Below are 26,450 nucleotides of genomic sequence, written 5' to 3' on the forward strand. Positions count from 1 at the left end.
AATATGGGGAAAATGCGTTTTTTGTCAATGTTTTAGGTTTGCAAGGGATTCTGGGTAACAGAACCTGGTGGGAGGCAGTCAAGTCACCCCATCCTGAATTCCCCTGGGTGTCCAGTTTTAAAAAATATATAGGTTTGCTAGGTTTCCCTAGGTGCCGGCAGAGCTAGGGTTCAAAAACTACAGCTACACACTTTGCCATAAAAGGGTAATTTTTCACTGCGAAATTGAGGTGCGACCACGTTGCGTTTTGAGCCGTTTCCTGTCGCAGGCACTGGGACGAGCCACGCTAGTGAGGTACCATTTTTCTCAGAATACTTTGGGGAACGAGGGGTGGGTAGAAATTTCTTGATCCACGCAGATTCCAGAACTTTCCACCACAGAAATGTGAGGAAAATGCATTTTTTGTCAATTTTGTAGGTTTGCAAGGGATTCTGTGTAACAGAACCTGATGGGAGGCAGTACATTTACCCCATCCTGAATTCCCCTGGGTGTCTAGTTTTACAAAATGCATAAGTTTGCTAGGTTTCCCCAAGTGGTGGCAGAGCTAGGGTTCAAAAACTACAGCTAGGCACTTTGACAAAAAAGGGTCATTTTCACTGCGAAATTGAGGTGCGACCACGTTGCGTTTTGCGCCGTTTCCTGACGCAGGCACTAGGCCGTCCCACACAAGTGAGGTACCATTTTTCTCAGAAGACTTTGAGGAATGCGGGGTGGGTGGAAATTTGTTGATGTACGCAGATTCCAGAACTTTCCACCACAGAAATGTGAGGAAAATGTGTTTTTTGGTCAATTCTTTAGGTTTGCAAGGGATTTTGTGTAACAGAGCCTGGTTGGAGGCAGTCAAGTCATTCCATCCTGAATTTCCCTGGGTGTCTAGTTTTCAAAAATGTATAGGTTTGCTAGGTTTCCCTAGGTGCCGGCAGAGCTAGGGTTCAAAAACTACAGCTAGGCACTTTGCCAAAAAAGGGTCATTTTTCCCTGCGAAATTGAGGTGCGACCAAATTGGGTTTTGTGCCATTTCCTGTCGCAGGCACTAGGCCGACCCATGCAAGTGAGGTACCATTTTTCTCAGAAGTCTTTGGGTAACGCGGGGTGCATGGAAATTTGTTGATCCACACAGCTTCCAGAACTTTCCACCACAGAAATGTGAGGAAAATGTGTTTCTTTGGGTCAATTTGTTAGGTTTGCAAGGGATTCTGGGTAACAGAACCTGGTGGGAGGCTGTCAAGTCACCCCATCCTGAATTCCCCTGGGTGTCTAGTGTTAAAAAATATAAAGGTTTGCTAGGTTTCCCTAGGTGCCGGCAGAGCTAGGGTTAAAAAACTACAGCTACACACTTTGCCATAAAAGGGTAATTTTTCACTGCGAAATTGAGGTGCGACCACGTTGCGTTGTGAGCCGTTTCCTGTCACAGGCACTAGACCGACCCACAGAAGTGAGGTACCATTTTTCTCAGAAGACTTTGAGGAACGCGGGGTGGGTTGAAATTTGTTGATCCACGCACATTCCAGAACGTTCCACCACAGAAATGTGAGGGAAATGTGGTTTTTTGGTCAATGCTTTAGGTTTGCAAGGGATTCTGGGTAACATAACCTGGTGGGAGGCAGTCAAGTCACCCCACCCTGTATTCCCCTGGATTTCTAGTATTAGAAAATGTATAGGTTTGATAGGTTTCCCTAGGTGCCGGCAGAGCTAGGGTTCAAAAACTGAAGCTACACACTTTGCCAAAAAAGGGTAATTTTTCACTGCGAAATTGAGGTGCGACCATGTTGCGTTTTGAGCCGTTACCTGTCGCAGGCACTGGGACGAGCCACGCTAGTGAGGTACCATTTTTCTCAGAAGACTTTGGGGAACGCGTGGTGGGTGTAAAATTGTTGATCCATGCAGATTCCATAACTTTCCACTACAGAAATGTGAGGACAATGTGTTTGTTTGTCAAGTTTTTTAGGTTTGCAAGGGATTCAGGGTAACAGAACCTGGTGGGGGGCAGTCAAGTCACCCCTCCTCAATTCCTATGGGTGTATAGTATTCAAAAATGTATAGGTTTGCTAGGTTTCCCTAGGTGCCGGCAGAGCTAGGGTTCAAAAACTACAGCTAGGCACTTTGCCAAAAAAGGGTCATTATTCACTGCGAAATTGAGGTGCGACCACGTTACGTTTTGTGCCATTTCCTGTCGCAGGCACTAGGCCGACCCATGCAAGTGAGGTACCAATTTTTCGCAGAAGACTTAGTGGAATGCAGGGTGGGTGGAAATTTGTTGATCTACGCAGATTACAGAACTTTCCACCACAGAAATATGTGGAAAATTAGTTTTTTTGTCAATTTTTAGGTTTGCAAGCGATTCTGGGTAACAGAACCTGGTGGGAGGCAGTCAAGTCTCCCCATCCTGAATTCCCCTGGGTGTCTAGTTTTTAAAAATGTCTAGGTTTGCAAGGTTTCCCTAGGTGCCAGCAGACTATTGGTTCAAACACTATAGGTAGACACTTTGCAAAAAAGGGTCAATATTCACTGCGAAATTGAGGTGCGACCACGTCGCGTTTTGTGTCGTTTAATGTCACAGGCACTAGATCGACCCACAGAAGTGAGGTACCATTTTTCTCAGAAGACTTTGAGGAACGCGGGGTGGGTGGAAATTTGTTGATCCTCGCAGATTCCAGGACTTTCCACCACAGAAATGTGAGGAAAATGCGTTTTTTGGTCAATTCTTTAGGTTTGCAAGGGATTCTGGGTATCAGAACCTGGTGGGGGGAGGCAGTCAAGTCACCCCACCCTGAATTCCCCTTGGTGTCTAGTTTTCAAACATGTATAGGTTTGCAAGGTTTCCCTAGGTGCCGGCAGAGCTAGGGTTCAAACACTACAGGTAGACAATTTGCAAAAAAGGTCAATATTCACTGCGAAATTGAGGAGCGACCACGTTGTGTTTTGTGTCATTTACTGTCACAGGCACTAGACCGACCCACACAAGTGAGGTACCAATTTTCTCAGAAGACTTTGAGGAACGCGGGGTGGATGGAAATTTGTTGATTCACGCAGATTCCAGAACTTTCCACAACAGAAATGTGAGGAAAATGTGTTTTTTTGGTCAATTATTTAGGTTTGCAAGGGATTCTGGGTAACAGAACCTGTTGGGAGGCAGTCAATTTAGCCCATCCTGAATTCCCCTGGGTGTCTAGTTTTTAAAAATGCATACGTTTGCTAGGTTTCCCTAAGTGCTGGCAGAGCTAGGGTTCAAAAACTACAGCTAGGCACTATGACAAAAAAGGGTCATTTTTCACTGCAAATTTGAGGTGCGACCACGTTGCGTTTTGTGCAGTTTCCTGGCGCAGGCACTAGGCCGTCCCACACAAGTGAGGTACCAGTTTTTCTCAGAAGACGTTGGGGAACACAGGGTGTTAGGAAATTTGTTGATCCACACAGATTCCAGAACTTTCCACCACAGAAATGTGAAGAAAATGCATTTTTTTGTCATTTGTTTAGGTTTGCAAGGGATTCTGTGTAACAGAACCTGGTCCGAGGCAGTCAAGTCATCCCATCCTTAATTTCCCTGTGTGTCTAGTTTTCAAAAATGTATAGATTTGCTAGGTTTCCCAAGGTGCCGGCAGAGCTAGGGTTCAAAAACTACAGCTAGGCACTTTGCCAAAAAAGGGTCATTTTTCACTGCGAAATTTAGGTGCGATCACATTGCGTTTTGTGCCATTTCCTGTCGCAGGCACTAGGCCGACCCATGCAAGTGAGGTACCATTTTTCTCAGAAGACTTTGGGTAACGCCGGGTGCATGGAAGTTCGTTGATCCACACAGATTCCAGAACTTTCCACCACAGAAATATGAGGAAAATTAGTTTCCTTGTCAATTTTTAGGTTTGCAAGGGATTCTGGGTAACAGAACCTGGTGGGAGGCAGTCAAGTCACCCCACCCTGAATTCCCCTGGATTTCTAGTATTAGAAAATGTATAGGTTTGATAGGTTTCCCTAGGTGCCGGCAGAGCTAGGGTTAAAAAACTGCAGCTACACACTTTGCCAAAAAAGGGTAATTTTTTACTGCGAAATTGAGGTGCGACCACGTTGTGTTTTGAGCCGTTTCCTGTCACAGGCACTGGGACGACCCACGCAAGTGAGGTACCATTTTTCTCAGAATACTTTGGGGAACGAGGGGTGGGTGGAAATTTGTTGATCCACGCAGATTCCAGAACTTTCCACCACAGAAATGTGAGGAAAATGCATTTTTTTGTCAATTGTTTTAGGTTTGCAAGGGATTCTGTGTAACAGAACCTGATGGGAGGCAGTACATTTACCCCATCCTGTATTCCCCTGGGTGTCTAGTTCTTAAAAATGTATAGGTTTCCTAGTTTTCCCTAGGTGCTGGCAGAGCTAGGGTTAAAAAACTACAGCTAGGCACTTTCCCAAAAAAGAGTCATTTTTCAAAGCGAAATTGAGGTGCAACCACGTTGCGTTTTGTGCCGTTTCTTGTCACAGGCCCAGGGCAAACCCACACAAGTGAGGTACCATTTTTCTTAGAAGACTTTGGGGGACACGAGGTGGGTAGAAATGTGTTGATCCACGCAGATTCCAGAACTTTCCACCACAGAAATGTGAGGAAAATTAGGTTTTTTTGTAAATTTTGTAGGTTTGCAATGGATTCTGGGTAATAGAAACTGGTGGGAGGCAGTCAAGTCACCCCATCCTGAATTCCCCTGAGTGTCTAGTATTAGAAAATGTATAGGTTTGCTAGGTTTCCCTAGGTGCCGGCAGAGCTAGGGTTAAAAAACTACAGCTACACACTTTGCCATAAAAGGGTAATTTTTCACTGCGAAATTGAGGTGCGACCATGTTGCGTTTTGAGCCGTTTCCTGTCACAGGCACTAGACCGACCCACAGAAGTGAGGTACCATTTTTCTCAGAAGACTTTGAGGAACGCGGGGTGGGTGGAAATTTGTTGATCCACGCAGATTCCAGAACGTTCCACCACAGAAATGTGAGGAAAATGTGGTTTTTTGGTCAATTCTTTAGGTTTGCAAGGGACTCTGGGTAACATAACCTGGTGGGAGGCAGTCAAGTCACCCCACTCTGTATTCCCCTGGATTTCTAGTATTAGAAAATGTATAGGTTTGATAGGTTTCCCTAGGTGCCGGCAGAGCTAGGGTTCAAAAACTGAGGCTACACCCTTTGCCAAAAAAGGGTAATTTTTTACTGCGAAATTGAGGTGCGACCACGTTGCGTTTTGAGCCGTTTCCTGTCGCAGACACTGGGACGACCCACGCAAGTGAGGTACCATTTTTCTCAGAAGACTTTGGGGAACGTGGGGTGGGTGGAAATTTGTTGATCCACGCAGATTCCAGAACTTTCAATCACAGAAATATGGGGAAAATGCGTTTTTTGTCAATGTTTTAGGTTTGCAAGGGATTCTGGGTAACAGAACCTGGTGGGAGGCAGTCAAGTCACCCCATCCTGAATTCCCCTGGGTGTCCAGTTTTAAAAAATATATAGGTTTGCTAGGTTTCCCTAGGTGCCGGCAGAGCTAGGGTTCAAAAACTACAGCTACACACTTTGCCATAAAAGGGTAATTTTTCACTGCGAAATTGAGGTGCGACCACGTTGCGTTTTGAGCCGTTTCCTGTCGCAGGCACTGGGACGAGCCACGCTAGTGAGGTACCATTTTTCTCAGAATACTTTGGGGAACGAGGGGTGGGTAGAAATTTCTTGATCCACGCAGATTCCAGAACTTTCCACCACAGAAATGTGAGGAAAATGCATTTTTTGTCAATTTTGTAGGTTTGCAAGGGATTCTGTGTAACAGAACCTGATGGGAGGCAGTACATTTACCCCATCCTGAATTCCCCTGGGTGTCTAGTTTTACAAAATGCATAAGTTTGCTAGGTTTCCCCAAGTGGTGGCAGAGCTAGGGTTCAAAAACTACAGCTAGGCACTTTGACAAAAAAGGGTCATTTTCACTGCGAAATTGAGGTGCGACCACGTTGCGTTTTGCGCCGTTTCCTGACGCAGGCACTAGGCCGTCCCACACAAGTGAGGTACCATTTTTCTCAGAAGACTTTGAGGAATGCGGGGTGGGTGGAAATTTGTTGATGTACGCAGATTCCAGAACTTTCCACCACAGAAATGTGAGGAAAATGTGTTTTTTGGTCAATTCTTTAGGTTTGCAAGGGATTTTGTGTAACAGAGCCTGGTTGGAGGCAGTCAAGTCATTCCATCCTGAATTTCCCTGGGTGTCTAGTTTTCAAAAATGTATAGGTTTGCTAGGTTTCCCTAGGTGCCGGCAGAGCTAGGGTTAAAAAACTACAGCTAGGCACTTTGCCAAAAAAGGGTCATTTTTCCCTGCGAAATTGAGGTGCGACCAAATTGGGTTTTGTGCCATTTCCTGTCGCAGGCACTAGGCCGACCCATGCAAGTGAGGTACCATTTTTCTCAGAAGTCTTTGGGTAACGCGGGGTGCATGGAAATTTGTTGATCCACACAGCTTCCAGAACTTTCCACCACAGAAATGTGAGGAAAATGTGTTTCTTTGGGTCAATTTGTTAGGTTTGCAAGGGATTCTGGGTAACAGAACCTGGTGGGAGGCAGTCAAGTCACCCCATCCTGAATTCCCCTGGGTGTCTAGTGTTAAAAAATATAAAGGTTTGCTAGGTTTCCCTAGGTGCCGGCAGAGCTAGGGTTAAAAAACTACAGCTACACACTTTGCCATAAAAGGGTAATTTTTCACTGCGAAATTGAGGTGCAACCACGTTGCGTTTTGAGCCGTTTCCTGTCACAGGCACTAGACCGACCCACAGAAGTGAGGTACCATTTTTCTCAGAAGACTTTGAGGAACGCGGGGTGGGTTGAAATTTGTTGATCCACGCAGATTCCAGAACGTTCCACCACAGAAATGTGAGGAAAATGTGGTTTTTTGGTCAATTATTTAGGTTTGCAAGGGATTCTGGGTAACATAACCTGGTGGGAGGCAGTCAAGTCACCCCACCCTGTATTCCCCTGGATTTCTAGTATTAGAAAATGTATAGGTTTGATAGGTTTCCCTAGGTGCCGGCAGAGCTAGGGTTCAAAAACTGAAGCTACACACTTTGCCAAAAAAGGGTAATTTTTCACTGCGAAATTGAGGTGCGACCACGTTGCGTTTTGAGCCGTTACCTGTCGCAGGCACTGGGACGAGCCACGCTAGTGAGGTACCATTTTTCTCAGAAGACTTTGGGGAACGCGGGGTGGGTGTAAAATTGTTGATCCATGCAGATTCCATAACTTTCCACTACAGAAATGTGAGGAAAATGTGTTTTTTTGTCAAGTTTTTTAGGTTTGCAAGGTATTCAGGGTAACAGAACCTGGTGGGGGGCAGTCAAGTCACCCATCCTGAATTCCTATGGGTGTATAGTATTCAAAAATGTATAGGTTTGCTAGGTTTCCCTAGGTGCCGGCAGAGCTAGGGTTAAAAAACTACAGCTAGGCACTTTGCCAAAAAAGGGTCATTATTCACTGCGAAATTGAGGTGCGACCACGTTACGTTTTGTGCCGTTTCCTGACGCAGGCACTAGGCCGACCCATGCAAGTGAGGTACCATTTTTTGCAGAAGACTTAGTGGAATGCAGGGTGGGTGGAAATTTGTTGATCTACGCAGATTACAGAACTTTCCACCACAGAAATATGTGGAAAATTAGTTTTTTTTGTCAATTGTTTAGGTTTGCAAGGGATTCTGGGTAACAGAACCTGGTGGGAGGCAGTCAAGTCTCCCCATCCTGAATTCCCCTGGGTGTCTAGTTTTTAAAAATGTCTAGGTTTGCTAAGTTTCCCTAGGTGCCAGCAGACTATTGGTTCAAACACTATAGGTAGACACTTTGCAAAAAAGGGTCAATATTCACTGCGAAATTGAGGTGCGACCACGTCGCGTTTTGTGTCGTTTAATGTCACAGGCACTAGATCAACCCACAGAAGTGAGGTACCATTTTTCTCAGAAGACTTTGAGGAACGCGGGGTGGGTGGAAATTCGTTGATCCACGCAGATTCCAGGACTTTCCACCACAGAAATGTGAGGAAAATGCGTTTTTTGGTCAATTCTTTAGGTTTGCAAGGGATTCTGGGTATCAGAACCTGGTGGGGGGAGGCAGTCAAGTCACCCCACCCTGAATTCCCCTTGGTGTCTTGTTTTCAAAAATGTATAGGTTTGCAAGGTTTCCCTAGGTGCCGGCAGAGCTAGGGTTCAAACACTACAGGTAGACAATTTGCCAAAAAAGGTCAATATTCACTGCGAAATTGAGGAGCGACCACGTTGTGTTTTGTGTCATTTACTGTCACAGGCACTAGACCGACCCACACAAGTGAGGTACCAATTTTCTCAACAGACTTTGAGGAACGCGGGGTGGGTGGAAATTTGTTGATTCACGCAGATTCCAGAACTTTCCACAACAGAAATGTGAGGAAAATGTGTTTTTTTGGTCAATTATTTAGGTTTGCAAGGGATTCTGGGTAACAGAACCTGTGGGAGGCAGTCAATTTAGCCCATCCTGAATTCCCCTGGGTGTCTAGTTTTTAAAAATGCATACGTTTGCTAGGTTTCCCTAAGTGCTGGCAGAGCTAGGGTTAAAAAACTACAGCTAGGCACTTTGACAAAAAAGGGTCATTTTTCACTGCAAATTTGAGGTGCGACCACGTTGCGTTTTGTGCCGTTTCCTGGCGCAGGCACTAGGCCGTCCCACACAAGTGAGGTACCATTTTTCTCAGAAGACGTTGGGGAACACAGGGTGTTAGGAAATTCGTTGATCCACACAGATTCCAGAACTTTCCACCACAGAAATGTGAAGAAAATGCGTTTTTTTGTCATTTTGTTAGGTTTGCAAGGGATTCTGTGTAACAGAACCTGGTCCGAGGCAGTCAAGTCATCCCATCCTGAATTTCCCTGTGTGTCTGGTTTTCAATAATGTATAGGTTTGCTAGGTTTCCCTAGGTGCCGGCAGAGCTAGGGTTCAAAAACGACAGCTAGGCACTTTGCCAAAAAAGGGTCATTTTTCACTGCGAAATTTAGGTGCGACCACATTGCGTTTTGTGCCATTTCCTGTCGCAGGCACTAGGCCGACCCATGCAAGTGAGGTACCATTTTTCTCAGAAGACTTTGGGTAACGCCGGGTGTATGGAAATTTGTTGATCCACACAGATTCCAGAACTTTCCACCACAGAAATGTGAGGAAAATTAGTTTCCTTGTCAATTTTTAGGTTTGCAAGGGATTCTGGGTAACAGAACCTGGTGGGAGGCAGTCAAGTCACCGGACCCTGAATTCCCCTGGATTTCTAGTATTAGAAAATGTATAGGTTTGATAGGTTTCCCTAGGTGCCGGCAGAGCTAGGGTTCAAAAACTGCAGCTACACACTTTGCCAAAAAAGGGTAATTTTTTACTGCGAAATTGAGGTGCGACCACGTTGTGTTTTGAGCCGTTTCCTGTCACAGGCACTGGGACGACACACGCAAGTGAGGTACCATTTTTCTCAGAAGACTTTGGGGAACAAGGGGTGGGTGGAAATTGGTTGATCCATGCAGATTCCAGAACTTTCCTCCACAGAAATGTGAGGAAAATGCATTTTTTGTCAATTTTTTAGGTTTGCAAGGTATTCTGTGTAACAGAACCTGATGGGAGGCAGTACATTTACCCCATCCTGTATTCCCCTGGGTGTCTAGTTCTTAAAAATGTATAGGTTTTCTAGTTTTCCCTAGGTGCTGGCAGAGCTAGGGTTAAAAAACTACAGCTAGGCACTTTCCCAAAAAAGAGTCATTTTTCAAAGCGAAATTGAGGTGCAACCACGTTGCGTTTTGTGCCGTTTCTTGTCACAGGCCCATGGCAAACCCACACAAGTGAGGTACCATTTTTTTTAGAAGACTTTGGGGGACACGGGGTGGGTAGAAATGTGTTGATCCACGCAGATTCAAGAACTTTCCACCACAGAAATGTGAGGAAAATTAGTTTTTTTTGTAAATTTTGTAGGTTTGCAATGGATTCTGGGTAACAGAAACTGGTGGGAGGCAGTCAAGTCACCCCACCCTGAATTCCCCTGAGTGTCTAGTATTAGAAAATGTATAGTTTTGCTAGGTTTCCCTAGGTGCCGGCAGGGCTAGGGTTAAAAAACTAATGCTACACACTTTGCCAAAAAAGGGTCATTTTTCACTGCGAAATTGAGGTGCGACCACGTTGTGTTTTGTGTCATTTACTGTCACAGGCACTAGACCGACCCACACAAGTGAGGTACCAATTTTCTCAGAAGACTTTGAGGAACCCGGGGTGGGTGGAAATTTGTTGATTCACGCAGATTCCAGAACTTTCCACCACAGAAATGTGAGGACAATGTGTTTTTTGGTCAATTCTTTAGGTTTGCAAGGGATTTTGTGTAACAGAACCTGGTTGGAGGCAGTCAAGTCACCCATCCTGAATTTCCCTGGGTGTCTAGTTTTCAAAAATGTATAGGTTTGCTAGGTTTCCCTAGGTGCTGGCAGAGCTAGGGTTAAAAAACTACAGCTAGGCACTTTCCCAAAAAAGAGTCATTTTTCAAAGCGAAATTGAGGTGCAACCACGTTGCGTTTTGTGCCGTTTCTTGTCACAGGCCCATGGCAAACCCACACAAGTGAGGTACCATTTTTTTTAGAAGACTTTGGGGGACACGGGGTGGGTAGAAATGTGTTGATCCACGCAGATTCAAGAACTTTCCACCACAGAAATGTGAGGAAAATTAGTTTTTTTTGTAAATTTTGTAGGTTTGCAATGGATTCTGGGTAACAGAAACTGGTGGGAGGCAGTCAAGTCACCCCATCCTGAATTCCCCTGAGTGTCTAGTATTAGAAAATGTATAGTTTTGCTAGGTTTCCCTAGGTGCCGGCAGGGCTAGGGTTCAAAAACTAATGCTACACACTTTGCCAAAAAAGGGTCATTTTTCACTGCGAAATTGAGGTGCGACCACGTTGTGTTTTGTGTCATTTACTGTCACAGGCACTAGACCGACCCACACAAGTGAGGTACCAATTTTCTCAGAAGACTTTGAGGAACCCGGGGTGGGTGGAAATTTGTTGATTCACGCAGATTCCAGAACTTTCCACCACAGAAATGTGAGGACAATGTGTTTTTTGGTCAATTCTTTAGGTTTGCAAGGGATTTTGTGTAACAGAACCTGGTTGGAGGCAGTCAAGTCACCCATCCTGAATTTCCCTGGGTGTCTAGTTTTCAAAAATGTATAGGTTTGCTAGGTTTCCCTAGGTGCCGGCAGAGCTAGGGTTCAAAAACTACAGCTAGGCACTTTGCCAAAAAAGTGTCATTTTTCCCTGCGAAATTGAGGTGCGACCAAATTGCTTTTTGTGCCATTTCCTGTCGCAGGCACTAGGCCGACCCATGCAAGCGAGGTACCATTTTTCTCAGAAGACTTTGGGTAACGCGGGGTGCATGGAAATTTGTTGATCCACACAGCTTCCAGAACTTTCCACCACAGAAATGTGAGGAAAATTAGTTTTTTTTGTCAATTTTTAGGTTTGCAAGGGATTCTGCGTAACAGAACCTGGTGGGAGGCAGTCAAGTCACCCCACCCTGAATTCCCCTGGATTTCTAGTATTAGAAAATGTATAGGTTTGATAGGTTTCCCTAGGTGCCGGCAGAGCTAGGGTTCAAAAACTGCAGCTACACACTTTGCCAAAAAAGGGTAATTTGTTACTGCAAAATTGAGGTGCGACCACGTTGCGTTTTGAGCTGGTTCCTGTCGCAGGCACTGGGACGACCCACGCAAGTGAGGTACCATTTTTCTCAGAAGATTTTGGGGAACGTGGGGTAGGTATAAATTTGTTGATCCACACAGATTACAGAACTTTCCACCACAGAAATGTGTGGAAAATGCGTTTTTTTGGGTCAATTTTTTAGGTTTGCAAGGGATTCTGGGTAACAGAACCTGGTGGGAGGCAGTCAAGTCACCCCATCCTGAATTCCCCTAGGCGTCTAGTGTTAAGAAATATATAGGTTTGCTAGGTTTCCCTAGGTGCCGGCAGAGCTAGGGTTAAAAAACTACAGCTACAAACTTTGCCAAAAAAGGGTACTTTTTTACTGCGAAATTGAGGTGCGACCACGTTGCGTTTTGAGCCGTTTCCTGTCGCAGACACTGTGACGACCCACGCAAGTGAGGTACCATTTTTCTCAGAAGACTTTGGGGAATGTGGGGTGGGTGGAAATTTGTTGATCCACGCAGATTCCAGAACGTTCCACCACAGAAATATGGGGAAAATGCGTTTTTTTGGTCAATTCTTTAGGTTTGCAAGGGATTCTGGGTAACATAACCTGGTGGGAGGCAGTCAAGTGACCCCACCCTGTATTCCCCTGGATTTCTAGTATTAGAAAATGTATAGGTTTGATAGGTTTCCCTAGGTGCCGGCAGAGCTAGGGTTCAAAAACTGAAGCTACACACTTTGCCAAAAAAGGGTAATTTTTTACTGCGAAATTGAGGTGCGACCACGTTGCGTTTTGAGCCGTTTCCTGTCGCAGACACTGGGACGACCCACGCAAGTGAGGTACCATTTTTCTCAGAAGACTTTGGGGAACGTGGGGTGGGTGGAAATGTGTTGATCCACGCAGATTCCAGAACTTCCCACCACAGAAATATGGGGAAAATGCGTTTTTTTGTCAATGTTTTAGGTTTGCAAGGGATTCTGGGTAACAGAACCTGGTGGGAGGCAGTCAAGTCACCCCATCCTGAATTCCCCTAGGTGTCTAGTATTAAGAAATATATAGGTTTGCTAGGTTTCCCTAGGTGCCGGCAGAGCTAGGGTTAAAAAACTACAGCTACAAACTTTGCCAAAAAAGGGTAATTTTTTACTGCGAAATTGAGGTGCGACCACGTTGCGTTTTGAGCCGTTTCCTGTCGCAGACACTGGGACGACCCACGCAAGTGAGGTACCATTTTTCTCAGAAGACTTTGGGGAATGTGGGGTGGGTAGAAATTTGTTGATCCACGCAGATTCCAGAACGTTCCACCACAGAAATATGGGGAAAATGCGTTTATTTGGTCAATTCTTTAGGTTTGCAAGGGATTCTGGGTAACATAACCTGGTGGGAGGCAGTCAAGTGACCCCACCCTGTATTCCCCTGGATTTCTAGTATTAGAAAATGTATAGGTTTGATAGGTTTCCCTAGGTGCCGGCAGAGCTAGGGTTCAAAAACTGAAGCTACACACTTTGCCAAAAAAGGGTAATTTTTTACTGCGAAATTGAGGTGCGACCACGTTGCGTTTTGAGCCGTTTCCTGTCGCAGACACTGGGACGACCCACGCAAGTGAGGTACCATTTTTCTCAGAAGACTTTGGGGAACGTGGGGTGGGTGGAAATTTGTTGATCCACGCAGATTCCAGAACTTCCCACCACAGAAATATGGGGAAAATGCGTTTTTTTGTCAATGTTTTAGGTTTGCAAGGGATTCTGGGTAACAGAACCTGGTGGGAGGCAGTCAAGTCTCCCCATCCTGAATTCCCCTGGGTGTGTAGTTTTTAAAAATGTCTAGGTTTGCTAGGTGTCCCTAGGTGCCAGCAGACTATTGGTTCAAACACTATAGGTAGACACTTTGCAAAAAAGGGTCAATATTTACTGCGAAATTGAGGTGCGACCACGTCGCGTTTTGTGTCATTTAATGTCACAGGCACTAGATCGGACCACAGAAGTGAGGTACCATTTTTCTCAGAAGACTTTGAGGAACGCGGGGTGGGTGGAAATTTGTTGATCCACGCAGATTCCAGGACTTTCCACCACAGAAATGTGAGGAAAATGCGTTTTTTGGTCAATTCTTTAGGTTTGCAAGGGATTCTGGGTATCAGAACCTGGTGGGGGGAGGCAGTCAAGTCACCCCACCCTTAATTCCCCTTGGTGTCTAGTTTTCAAAAATGTATAGGTTTGCAAGGTTTCCCTAGGTGCCGGCAGAGCTAGGGTTCAAACACTACAGGTAGACAATTTGCAAAAAAGGTCAATATTCACTGCGAAATTGAGGTGCGACCACGTTGTGTTTTGTGTCATTTACTGTCACAGGCACTAGACCGACCCACACAAGTGAGGTACCAATTTTCTCAGAAGACTTTGAGGAACGCGGGGTGGGTGGAAATTTGTTGATTCACGCAGATTCCAGAACTTTCCACAACAGAAATGTGAGGAAAATGTGTTTTTTTGGTCAATTATTTAGGTTTGCAAGGGATTCTGGGTAACAGAACCTGTTGGGAGGCAGTCAATTTAGCCCATCCTGAATTCCCCTGGGTGTCTAGTTTTTAAAAATGCATACGTTTGCTAGGTTTCCCTAAGTGCTGGCAGAGCTAGGGTTCAAAAACTACAGCTAGGCACTTTGACAAAAAAGGGTCATTTTTCACTGCAAATTTGAGGTGCGACCACGTTGCGTTTTGTGCCGTTTCCTGACGCAGGCACTAGGCCGTCCCACACAAGTGAGGTACCATTTTTCTCAGAAGACGTTGGGGAACACAGGGTGATAGGAAATTTGTTGATCCACACAGATTCCAGAACTTTCCACCACAGAAATGTGAAGAAAATGCGTTTTTTTGTCATTTTTTTAGGTTTGCAAGGGATTCTGTGTAACAGAACCTGGTCCGAGGCAGTCAAGTCATCCCATCCTTAATTTCCCTGTGTGTCTAGTTTTCAAAAATGTATAGGTTTGCTAGGTTTCCCTAGGTGCCGGCAGAGCTAGGGTTCAAAAACTACAGCTAGGCACTTTGCCAAAAAAGGGTCATTTTTCACTGCAAAATTTAGGTGCGACCACATTGCGTTTTGTGCCATTTCCTGTCGCAGGCACTAGGCCGACCCATGCAAGTGAGGTACCATTTTTCTCAGAAGACTTTGGGTAACGCCGGGTGCATGGAAATTTGTTGATCCACGCAGATTCCAGAACTTTCCACCACAGAAATGTGAGGAAAATGCATTTTTTTGTCAATTTTTTAGGTTTGCAAGGGATTCTGTGTAACAGAACCTGATGGGAGGCAGTACATTTACCCCATCCTGTATTCCCCTGGGTGTCTAGTTCTTAAAAATCTATAGGTTTCCTAGTTTTCCCTAGGTGCTGGCAGAGCTAGGGTTAAAAAACTACAGCTAGACACTTTCCCAAAAAAGAGTCATTTTTCAAAGCGAAATTGAGGTGCAACCATGTTGCGTTTTGTGCCGTTTCTTGTCACAGGCCCAGGGCAAACCCACACAAGTGAGGTACCATTTTTCTCAGAAGACTTTGGGGGACACGGGGTGGGTAGAAATGTGTTGATCCACGCAGATTCCAGAACTTTCCACCACAGAAATGTGAGGAAAATTAGGTTTTTTGTACATTTTGTAGGTTTGCAATGGATTCTGGGTAACAGAAACTGGTGGGAGGCAGTCAAGTCACCCCATCCTGAATTCCCCTGAGTGTCTAGTATTAGAAAATGTATAGGTTTGCTAGGTTTCCTGTTGGACCTGACCCTCTTGGCAGGGTCATCCCTAAACTTTTTGCCTTCCTCCAATACTGTCTCTGACCTGTTTTTGTTGGTTTAATGACTCTGGGCACTTTACCACTGCTGACCAGTGCTAAAGTACATATGCTCTCCCTACTGTAAAGTGTACATGTGATTGATGTCCATGATTGGTTCATTGGATTTACTGTTAGTCCCTAGTAAAGTGCACCAGGAGTGCCAGGGCTTGTGAATGCCAATACTGCTAGTGGGCCTGCAGCGCTGGTTGCGCCACCCACAGAAGCAGCCCTTTTAAAATGTGTCTAGGGTCTGCCATTGCAGAACCTGCGTGCAGTCTGGTACTGTCATGCTGGCTGGGCAAGTGCACACACTTGCCAGCCCCTAAACCTTCCCTTAACTTCATATTAGTCACCCCTATGGTAGGCCTGAGGGCAGGGTGCATTGTAAGTGTAAGGTAGGACATGCTCTGGTTTGTGTGGCATGTCCTAATAGTGAATTACTGCCAAATTCGTTTTTCACTATTGTAAGGCTACCTGTTCCCTTTAGGCCAGATGGGCTGCTGGAATTATTACACTCTATAATCCCAGCAAGCTCAGGGAACATGGTAGAAATTAATGTTTGGTATGCCTGAACTCAGAATAATAAAATACTTCTTTTAGTAAAGTTTATTTTAATATCATGTGTTTGCAAATGCTACTTTTAGAAAGCTAGCATTTGCTTGCCTAACCATTTCAGCCCGCCTCTGCTTTTGTGTGTATCTGACTGTCTGAGTTGTGTGAGTGACAGGGCTGGGAGGTGACAGGTGGTGAATGGCAGGATGACACCTTAGTAGGAGGTGGGAGTTTCCCTGAGCTATGCATCAGGCTGTGCTCTGCCACCACAATGCTGGCTCCGCCCCCCTGGGGAGCGACTGATGACTCAGCCTGCACCTGGCCCAGGAAGGACCGAAGCTTGTCAACAAAGTGCTCCTGGCTGCCCCTGTCCACACAATGCTGGCTCCGCCCCCCTGGGGAGCGGCTGATTTGCCTGCCCTCACACTGAATGAAGAAGCCAGAAGTAACCACCACAAGTGCTCAGGGGCTGAGAGCAGTTAGGCAAAGGCCCCCCTGGCCTGTAAGAACAAAAGAAACTGGGTATAAAAGTAGGAGCCCTGCTCCTTGTAAATTAGATCCTGTTTGCGCTACAGAAGAAACTCTGCCCGAAGAGAAGGACCTGGAAGGACTACAAGGAGGAGTGCTGTCTGTGGCCTGTGTCTGGTGCCTTGCTGCAGAAGGAGAGAAAAGAAGAGACTACAAGAGACTTTTGCTTTTATTGAACTTTGTGCCAAACTCTGCTAAAGATCTCCAAGGGCTTGCTGTGGAACTTGCCCCCTGACCAGCGCCCCAGGAACAGTGGGCGCTACCCCCCTGAAGGAAGCTGCTGCTGGCGTGTGCTGTGTGTCCCTACAGCACCGAGTGGAGGAGAGTTGAGAGCGCTGTGCCCCCCGCCACGCTCTCTGCCAATTCGTGCAGCCGTGTCCCTCCCCCGACCACCGTGACTGTGGCCTGATTGTGTGCCAGCTACAAAGTGAGGACTGGCCCTGCTGGTCCGAGCGCCGTGACTGTTCCGCGCTGAGCCGCGCTCACATCGGAAAGGGAGGACCTGTCTGGTCCTAGCACCGCCGCCTGTTTGCCCCCCGAAGCACAGGCCGCCCCGCAAAGACAGACGCTGCCAAGATTGTGCCCTCCGTAACCCGGGCGCTGAGACCCCTCGTCCCCGCAGCTGGGAAGTGACTCGCTGCCGGGCCTCGCCTGATCAGTGCACCGCGCCTCGTGGAGTGCGCCCCCCTCAGCCCCGCCTGCTGCAGCCTCCCCCTTCAGAGCCTGAAGCGAACCGTGCCGGAAGAATCCTGTCCCGTAAACGCACCGCCGTCCCGGGTGCCCTGTGACCTGCAGCTGAGATCCACAGGCCGCCGCACCCCCCAGGGAAGACAACGCGCCGTGGGACAGCCCCTCCTTCCAGCCGTCCGCCTCACCAAAGACCAGGAACAGAAAGGTACTGTGCGCTGTGCCCAACCATTGCGTGCTTGGTAGGGAGAGAATCCAGACCGCGCCGCTCACGCAAGAGGCGTAGGGCGGGAGGAGACGCTCGGGCAGAAGCCGGGCCAAGCCCCCAAGAGCGCCGCAGCGTGGCACAGCGCTAACACAGGGCAGGAGGCCCCAAAACCCCTTACCTGTGGAAACTTTGCCTTTGTGTTACAAGAACTATCTCAGAAATAAGCTGATTAGACACTGACTTTTGTTTGGCTAAGAGTAACTGGAACCTCGCATCTTTGAAGTAACTAAGACTGTATTTACAAGCTTGCTGCTAAGAAAATGTAAAGAGAATATATCTTTTACAATACAGTTTGGTGTCATTGTGTGGTGGGTTGGTGGTGATGGTGTGATACTGCAAATGTTTAACCATATGTGCCCCAGAGATTAGCCTAGACTGCTTGCGCCACACTACCTAGAGGGTAAGCAGGGGTTGTTCTTGAAGGTAATCCTTTGCCCTGACTTGGGAGTGAGAGTCCCTGCTTGTCGCCAGTGCTGCACTGCGCCAACCAGAGACTCCCCCTTCCAACATTGGACGCAGCGGTGAGGATAGCGAATTTACATTTGCAGTGTTTTTACCTTAACTGCTGACCATTGCACAGTGATGACAGTCCAGTAACTAAGCCACAGATTTTTTTTGTTATTTATGTTTTACTGAGAGAATCCCCGTTTGTTGTGAAGTCATGCCTGGATCAGTCAGAATGGAAATTGAACCAGCAAGAAGCATCATGGATTTTGGTAGAGCCCTGTCGCCAGAGGAGTTGACGGACAGGAAGGAGGCCAGAATACATGAAATGAAGTTGGCGGAGCTGAAATTGAATTGCCAACTGAAGCTAGAATCTAGGAAGTTAGCCCTGGAAGAAATGAAAATGGAGCTTGCGCATGACTTAAGAATGAGGAAACTTGACTTGGAGCTCGAGGGGCTTGAGGCCAGGAGGGCTTCAGCCCAGCAACAAGAAATGTGTGTAGCTCAGAGATTGAGCTTTGCTGAGTTGGAGGTGGAGTCCAGCTCAGTTGGTGGCAGCAACATTCAGGTATCTAGTGCAGACAGCATAGCGCGCGCACCTAGAGGTATGGCACCTGACTTGGAGGGGGTTAACTTACACCAGGAGGTTCAAGGGCATGAGGTTCAAGTTCAAGTTCAAGTTCAGGCATTTATAAAGCGCACTACTCACCCAGAGGGTCTCAAGGCGCTAGAGGGAGGGGTTCATTGTTTATCGAATAGCCATGTTTTCAGTTCTTTTCTGAAGGAGATGTGGTTCTGAGTAAGGCGGAGGTGAGTGGGGAGTGAGTTCCAGGTCTTGGCAGCCAGGAAGGAGAAGGATCTGCCACCCATGGTAGTTTTCCGGATGCGCGGGACTGCGGCGAGGGCTTGATTGGATGATCTTAGTTGGCGGGTGGGATAGTAGAAGGACAGTCGGGTGTTGAGGCATTCGGGTCCTAGATTATAAAGGGCCTTGTGTGCGTGGGTAAGAAGGCGGAAAGTAATTCTTTTGTTGACGGGACGCCAGTGGAGGTTTTTTAGGTGTCCGGTGATGTGCTCTTGGCGCGGGATGTCTAATATGAGTCTCGCTGACGCGTTTTGGATGCGCTGGAGCTTTTTCTGCAATTTTGTTGTAATTCCGGCGTAAAGTGTGTTGCCATAGACCAGTCGACTCGTAACCAGTTCATTGGTTACAGTCTTTCTTGTCTCGAGGGGGATCCAGCGGAAGATCTTTTTGAGAATGCGAAGGACGTTGAAGCAGGAGGACGATACGGCGTTGACTTGTCTGGACATTGAGAGAGAGGAGTCTAGAATGAAGCCAAGGTTACGTGCATGGTCTGTGGGTGTGGGTGCTGATCCCAAAGCGGAAGGCCACCAGGAGTCGTCCCAAGCTGAGGGGGAGGATCCTAGGATGAGCACCTCCGTTTTGTCTGAGTTGAGTTTTAAGCGGCTCTGTTTCATCCATTCGGCTACTTCTTTCATACCTTCGTGAAGATTGTTTTTGGCGGTGTTGGGGTCTTTGGTAAGGGAAAGGATTAGCTGGGTGTCGTCGGCGTAGGAGATGATGTTGAGGTTGTGTTGACGTGCGATGGAGGTGAGAGGACTCATGTAGACGTTGAAGAGGGTGGGACTGAGTGAGGAGCCTTGGGGTACGCCACAGATGACTTCGGTGGGCTCTGAGTAGAAAGGGGGGAGTCGGACTCTCTGCGTTCTCCCGGCTAGGAACGAGATGATCCAGTCTAAGGCTTTTCCTTGTATGCCGATGTTGTTGAGGCGTTGTATGAGGGTGTTGTGACAGACAGTGTCGAAGGCGGCGGAGAGGTCAATTAGAATGAGGGCCACTGTTTCACCGTTGTCCAGGAGTGCTCGGATGTCGTCAGTCGCCGCGATGAGGGCGGTTTCGGTGCTGTGTTTGGCACGAAAGCCGTTCTGTGAGGGATCCAGGGAGTTGTTGGATTCAAGGAAGGCTGCGAGTTGGCTATTGACGGCTTTCTCGATGACTTTGGCCGGGAAAGGGAGGAGGGAAATGGGTCGGTAGTTTTTCAGTTCTGAGGGGTCTGCTGTGGGTTTTTTCAGAAGGGCGCTGAGTTCGGCGTGTTTCCATATTTCTGGAAAGGTGGTGGAGTTGAAAGAGCAGTTGATGACATCGCGGAGTTGGGGAGCTATGATGGAGTCAGCTTTGTTGAAGATGTAGTGGGGACAGGGGTCAGAAGGTGAGCCAGAGTGGATTGAGTTCATGAGGCGAATGGTGTCTTCAGTGGTGATTGGGTTCCAGGAGCTGAGGTTGTTAGTTGGAGGGGTGGGATCTGAAGGGGGTGGGGCGGGTTGGTCATTGGGAGTATTCTTGAAGCTGTTGTGGATGTCGGCAATTTTGTTGTAGAAGAAGGAGGATAGCGCATCGCAGAGGTCTTGGGAGTTAGTGATGTCGTTGGATGCTGCGGAAGGGTTGGTGAATTCTTTGACGATAATGAAGAGTTCCTTGCTGTTGTGAGAATTGTTGTCGAGACGGTCCTTAAATGCTGATTTCTTGGCGGATCGAATCAGTAGGTAGCTCCAGTAGTGCGCAGCGTCCCTGGAGGGAATAGGGTGGCTGGCGTAGGAGTTCATGGTCCTAGTGGTGGGAGGGATTCCCCCATGGTTGAGGTCCTGGTGGGTGAGTGTAAAGACCACCCAGAAGAGTGTGGGTTGTGTGACAGAGACAGTCAGAAACTGTCTTGCCAATCTCGGGAGAGTGGTGTGGGGTATGTGTGTGAGGCACTGGATGGTGAGGTGAAGGATAGTTTGGTTAACCCTGCTAGGGAGCTCTGTAATCCAATTGTGGGAGAGCATACTTTAAGTCCCAGTTTTCCAGAGCTATGCCAACACCTGTTTGAGAGTGAGTTCTCTGACCCCAGGGAGCTAACATTGGAGGCAGACCTTGTGGTGGATTCCGGAGGGTCTGGCGAGGCATTGGGGTGTGATCCTGTGGGGAGTGGCTCAGGTATCTTCCTGCCCAGAGTGGTGGAAGTGGCGCAGAGTAGCCCAGCTAGGTCCTGTAGTAGTGAGAGGGGTGTAGGGCCTCACGTCCTGTCCTTAAGGGGAAGGAGTGAGAATGGGTTTTGTCCCGGTAGTGCCCAACCTCAGTCTCAGAGCCTGGATGATTCTTTAAGGGAACACCAGGTGGGGAGCCTAGGCTGTCCGGATGAGTCACCCTTTGTGGGGGATTCTTGAAGCTGTTGTGGATGTCGGCAATTTTGTTGTAGAAGAAGGAGGATAGCGCATCGCAGAGGTCTTGGGAGTTAGTGATGTCGTTGGATGCTGCGGAAGGGTTGGTGAATTCTTTGACGATAATGAAGAGTTCCTTGCTGTTGTGAGAATTGTTGTCGAGACGGTCCTTAAATGCTGATTTCTTGGCGGATCGAATCAGTAGGTAGCTCCAGTAGTGCGCAGCGTCCCTGGAGGGAATAGGGTGGCTGGCGTAGGAGTTCATGGTCCTAGTGGTGGGAGGGATTCCCCCATGGTTGAGGTCCTGGTGGTTGAGTGTAAAGACCGCCCAGAAGAGTGTGGGTTGTGTGACAGAGACAGTCAGAAACTGTCTTGCCAATCTCGGGAGAGTGGTGTGGGGTATGTGTGTGAGGCACTGGATGGTGAGGTGAAGGATAGTTTGGTTAACCCTGCTAGGGAGCTGTGTAATCCAATTGTGGGAGAGCATACTTTAAGTCCCAGTTTTCCAGAGCTATGCCAACACCTGTTTGAGAGTGAGTTCTCTGACCCCAGGGAGCTAACATTGGAGGCAGACCTTGTGGTGGATTCCGGAGGGTCTGGCGAGGCATTGGGGTGTGATCCTGTGGGGAGTGGCTCAGGTATCTTCCTGCCCAGAGTGGTGGAAGTGGCGCAGAGTAGCCCAGCTAGGTCCTGTAGTAGTGAGAGGGGTGTAGGGCCTCACGTCCTGTCCTTAAGGGGAAGGAGTGAGAATGGGTTTTGTCCCGGTAGTGCCCAACCTCAGTCTCAGAGCCTGGATGATTCTTTAAGGGAACACCAGGTGGGGAGCCTAGGCTGTCCGGATGAGTCACCCTTTGTGGGGGATCCCCCAGTGGCTAGAGAACGTGGAGGCTCTGTAAACAGAGCTCCAGTAGTTCTGGTGACTGGCAGTACCACTCCAGTTGGGAGGGTGCAGAAGTCCAGAAGGAGGGGCGAGAGGGGGAAAGAGTCCCCAGTGGAAGAACCAGTGGGTCAGGGGCCAGCCGGCAGGGCTGCGTCCCCAGTGAATGACCAGGGGGACACCACTTCTGTCCTGGGGGATCGTCCCGCACTGTCAGAGGGACAGGGGTTGGGAGATCTGCGCCAGGCAGACTGTCGCACGACACATGAGTTATGTGCCACCCTCAGGGGGGGCAGGCGTGCTCCCCGGAAAGTCCTGGTGCGCCAGGCAAGTGTTCAACTGCAGGGTTGGGTCCCTGAGTTGGAGGGCCAGGTTCAGGTGTTGTCTGACCTGGAGGGTGGGACCACTGTAATCAGTGTCCTGACCCATGTCACTTCTAGGGGTACCACTCCAGTGGGGAGTGGGCAGTACTCTGGAAGGGGATGCAGAGGGAGGGAGTCCTTGCCTCTGACCCCGGTGCAGTTTGAGGGTTTAGACCCTAGGTTTAAGGGCCAGGTGCAGGGTGTCCCCCCTGACCTGGTGCCCCAGTTGCAGGATAGCACCCCTGAACTGGTGGGCGAATTGTGCAGGTCACCTGCCACAGGTGCCCTGACAATTCTGGAAGGGGGTACCACTCCAGGTGGGAGGGTACAAAGCCCCAAGGAGGAGGACCGAGTGTGGGAGAGGCCACCCCAGTCTTTGGTACAGCCGCCAGGTACAGACCTGGGACTGGTGGGTCAGTGCCAGGCTGTCATACCTGACCTGACAGGAGGGAGAGTGGACAAAGGGTGCCAAGCACCTGGGGTTACTGCCCCCCACTCTTTAAGGCCACAGAGGTTTGAGAGCCCTGAGAGGCATGAGGCCTGGGTCTCATCTCTGACTACCGTCAGTGGCCGCTATGACTTGATGTCTGTCTGTTGGGACATACCTGTGAGCAAGTTAAGGTTAGAGGCTGCACAGGTGGTGTCCACAGAGGAAGAGAAGGGTGCCCCATGGATTAGCTGGGTGAACCCTGAGAGTATAGACAGAGGATTTGATATAGGTACAGATTGGCGTAGAACTGGAATGTGCCCCTGCTGTTGCGGGCCAGGTCCATGTTCTATCGCCCTAAGCGGGGAAGCCCATCACAGGGGTGATTGGTCTACCCTGCGTTTTGGCTGGAAGGGGGTTGTGTTGGACCTGACCCTCTTGGCAGGGTCATCCCTAAACTTTTTGCCTTCCTCTAATACTCTCTCTGACCTGTTTTTGTTGGTTTAATGAATCTGGGCACTTTACCACTGCTGACCAGTGCTAAAGTGCATATGCTCTCCCTACTGTAAAGTGTACATGTGATTGATGTCCATGATTGGTTCATTGGATTTACTGTTAGTCCCCAGTAAAGTGCACCAGGAGTGCCAGGGCTTGTGAATGCCAATACTGCTAGTGGGCCTGCAGCGCTGGTTGCGCCACCCACAGAAGCAGCCCTTTTAAAATGTGTCTAGGGTCTGCCATTGCAGAACCTGCGTGCAGTCTGGTACTGTCATGCTGGCTGGGCAAGTGCACACACTTGCCAGCCCCTAAACCTTCCCTTAACTTCATATTAGTCACCCCCATGGTAGGCCTGAGGGCAGGGTGCATTGTAAGTGTAAGGTAGGACATGCTCTGGTGTGTGTGGCATGTCCTAATAGTGAATTACTGCCAAATTCGTTTTTCACTATTGTAAGGCTACCTGTTCCCTTTAGGCCAGATGGGCTGCTGGAATTATTACACTCTATAATCCCAGCAAGCTCAGGGAACATGGTAGAAATTAATGTTTGGTATGCCTGAACTCAGAATAATAAAATACTTCTTTTAGTAAAGTTTATTTTAATATCCTGTGTTTGCAAATGCTACTTTTAGAAAGCTAGCATTTGCTTGCCTAACCATTTCAGCCCGCCTCTGCTTTTGTGTGTATCTGACTGTCTGAGTTGTGTGAGTGACAGGGCTGGGAGGTGACAGGTGGTGAATGGCAGGATGACACCTTAGTGGGAGGTGGGAGTTTCCCTGAGCTATGCATCAGGCTGTGCTCTGCCACCACAATGCTGGCTCTGCCCCCCTGGGGAGCGACCGATGACTCAGCCTGCACCTGGCCCAGGAAGGACCGAAGCTTGTCAACAAAGTGCTCCTGGCTGCCCCTGTCCACACAATGCTGGCTCCGCCCCCCTGGGGAGCGGCTGATGTGCCTGCCCTCACACTGAATGAAGAAGCCAGAAGTACCCACCACAAGTGCTCAGGGGCTGAGAGCAGTTAGGCAAAGGCCCCCCTGGCCTGTAAGAACAAAAGAAACTGGGTATAAAAGTAGGAGCCCTGCTCCTTGTAAATTAGATCCTGTTTGCGCTACAGAAGAAACTCTTCCCGAAGAGAAGGACCTGGAAGGACTACAAGGAGGAGTGCTGTCTCTGGCCTGTGTCTGGTGCCTTGCTGCAGAAGGAGAGAAAAGAAGAGACTACAAGAGACTTTTGCTTTTATTGAACTTTGTGCCAAACTCTGCTAAAGATCTCCAAGGGCTTGCTGTGGAACTTGCCCCCTGACCAGCGCCCCAGGAACAGTGGGCGCTACCCCCCTGAAGGAAGCTGCTGCTGGCGTGTGCTGTGTGTCCCTACAGCGCCGAGTGGAGGAGAGTTGAGAGCGCTGTGCCCCCCGCCACGCTCTCTGCCAATTCGTGCAGCCGTGTCCCTCCCCCGACCACCGTGACTGTGGCCTGATTGTGTGCCAGCTACAAAGTGAGGACTGGCCCTGCTGGTCCGAGCGCCGTGACTGTTCCGCGCTGAGCCGCGCTCACATCGGAAAGGGAGGACCTGTCTGGTCCTAGCACCGCCGCCTGTTTGCCCCCCGAAGCACAGGCCGCCCCGCAAAGACAGACGCTGCCAAGATTGTGCCCTCCGTAACCCGGGCGCTGAGACCCCTCGTCCCCGCAGCTGGGAAGTGACTCGCTGCCGGGCCTCGCCTGATCAGTGCACCGCGCCTCGTGGAGTGCGCCCCCCTCAGCCCCGCCTGCTGCAGCCTCCCCCTTCAGAGCCTGAAGCGAACCGTGCCGGAAGAATCCTGTCCCGTAAACGCACCGCCGTCCCGGGTGCCCTGTGACCTGCAGCTGAGATCCGCAGGCCTCCGCACCCCCCAGGGAAGACAACGCGCCGTGGGACAGCCCCTCCTTCCAGCCGTCCGCCTCACCAAAGACCAGGAACAGAAAGGTACTGTGCGCTGTGCCCAACCATTGCGTGCTTGGTAGGGAGAGAATCCAGACCGCGCCGCTCACGCAAGAGGCGAGGGGCGGGAGGAGACGCTCGGGCAGAAGCCGGGCCAAGCCCCCAAGAGCGCCGCAGCGCGGCACAGCGCTAACACAGGGCAGGAGGCCCCAAAACCCCTTACCTGTGGAAACTTTGCCTTTGTGTTACAAGAACTATCTCAGAAATAAGCTGATTAGACACTGACTTTTGTTTGGCTAAGAGTAACTGGAACCTTGCATCTTTGAAGTAACTAAGACTGTATTTACAAGCTTGCTGCTAAGAAAATATAAAGAGAATATATCTTTTACAATACAGTTTGGTGTCATTGTGTGGTGGGTTGGTGGTGATGGTGTGATACTGCAAATGTTTAACCATATGTGCCCCAGAGATTAGCCTAGACTGCTTGCGCCACACTACCTAGAGGGTAAGCAGGGGTTGTTCTTGAAGGTAATCCTTTGCCCTGACTTGGGAGTGAGAGTCCCTGCTTGTCGCCAGTGCTGCACTGCGCCAACCAGAGACTCCCCTTTCCAACATTTCCCTAGGTGCCGGCAGGGCTAGGGTTCAAAAACTACAGCTACACACTTTGCCAAAAAAGGGTCATTTTTCACTGCGAAATTGAGGTGCGACCATGTTGTGTTTTGTGTCATTTACTGTCAAAGGCACTAGACCGACCCACACAAGTGAGGTACCAATTTTCTCAAAAGACTTTGAGGAACGCGGGGTGGGTGGAAATTTGTTGATTCACGCAGATTCCAGAACTTTCCACAACAGAAATGTGTGGAAAATTTGTTTTTTTGGTCAATTATTTAGGTTTGCAAGGGATTCTGGGTAACAGAACCTGTTGGGAGGCAGTCAATTTACCCCATCCTGAATTCCCCTGGGTGTCTAGTTTTTAAAAATGCATAAGTTTGCTAGGTTTCCCCAAGTGGTGGCAGAGCTAGGGTTCAAAAACTACAGCTAGGCACTTTGGCAAAAAAGGGTCATTTTCACTGCGAAATTGAGGTGCGACCACGTTGCGTTTTGCGCCGTTTCCTGACGCAGGCACTAGGCCGTCCCACACAAGTGAGGTACCATTTTTCTCAGAAGAC

The sequence above is a fragment of the Lissotriton helveticus genome, chromosome 8 (assembly GCF_964261635.1).
Source record: "Lissotriton helveticus chromosome 8, aLisHel1.1, whole genome shotgun sequence".
NCBI classification, from domain to species: domain Eukaryota; kingdom Metazoa; phylum Chordata; class Amphibia; order Caudata; family Salamandridae; genus Lissotriton; species Lissotriton helveticus.